Source organism: Physcomitrium patens, chromosome 4, assembly GCF_059467195.1.
Source record: "Physcomitrium patens ecotype Gransden chromosome 4, ASM5946719v1, whole genome shotgun sequence".
NCBI classification, from domain to species: domain Eukaryota; kingdom Viridiplantae; phylum Streptophyta; class Bryopsida; order Funariales; family Funariaceae; genus Physcomitrium; species Physcomitrium patens.
Window position 1 is genome coordinate 481,019 of NC_143413.1, and position 1,199 is coordinate 482,217.

Here is a 1,199-nt window from a genome sequence, read left to right on the forward strand (position 1 = left end):
ACCTCGATTCACAATTGATCCTCTCCAAATAACAATTCTTGATATTTTGAGGTAATTTTTTTTTTTCTAAAACCTATTCTTAACTCTTTCCTAAAGATGCCTATATTAATTATTTATCTCATTTATCTTGATTTGGATTATTTATGCCCCTATAAAGTAAGTATGAGTCTCTTCTACTTTTGGTGTCATTCTTTTGTCTTCTCATTGAAGATCCAGACAATCCCACTAAGATAGTAGGATTCTGCCCAACCAAGGGGGAGGAAATGGAAGAGAAGGGAGGAGGAAGGGCAAGGAGCTCAGCATCTTGATTCCTATAGTTGGTAGACGATAGTGCTTGTGAACAAGGGGAGTCCAAAGCCCCTGGCCATAGAGGCATCCTTGCAATGTATTCCCTTCTACCATTTTCCTTTGTACTTCTTGTACTAGTACATTCTTCAATCAAGTGATTTGTGATTAAACAGAAACAGCAATGAATCAGCAAATTACAGTAATCAATCTTAGTAATAGACGCCTCCTTCAATGCTTCATTGATTACTAGTAAGAGCGTGCCCTAGCTAACAACCGCCTCCATTGACAAATACAAAACCGTTGATCCGAGCTTACAACATTACAATTATCACTACCTAGCAAGATCCCTAGCCCACTCGCAATCTATATATTCAAGTTCAATGGAGTCCACAGTTCAGGTCCGATCAAACTCCTGATTGTCCTCCGATAGGGAAGGCGCTACAAGGGCGTGTGCAATCCTTGATTTCACGGAATCTGCGTACAAATAAAACCCAGCCATTCTGCAAGCACAAAAACAGCCTCAACCCACTAAACCCTAATCCTAACCCAAACTTCCTTAAAATAACCAGGTTCTTCAACTTACTATTCCACTCACAGCTATATCACAGCCTCCCAATTTTGGAAGTTTGTTGATAAACTATGCACCATGTATGTATAAACAACAAAGAATTGAACTTGGAACTTACTCAAGCGTGATTGACTACCAGTCCGCGACGGAGGTCTGAGCAGCTCTGTTGAGTAGACGACTCCGGAGCTTCATCACGCCCTTTCGATCTCTCCAGTGCTATGGATAAACACCTTCTGACGTCGAAGATGAAAGCTCGATACGCAAGTACGCGTTTGAGGGCACATGTGATTTCGCGCTTGCGGCACATTGGACAATTCAGACAGTAGTTGTGCTTTCCAGGCGC

At 41.8% G+C, this 1,199-nt stretch overlaps 1 long non-coding RNA gene across 1 annotated transcript; it reads right to left on the reverse strand.

The window, feature by feature from the left end:
- Positions 1 to 470: 470 nt before the first annotated feature.
- Positions 471 to 1,199, reverse strand: LOC112281182 (uncharacterized). The gene is made up of 2 exons (XR_002969538.3): positions 975 to 1,199; positions 471 to 788 (listed from the first exon to the last, which is right to left on the reverse strand). It is a non-coding gene; the product is annotated as an uncharacterized LOC112281182 (long non-coding RNA).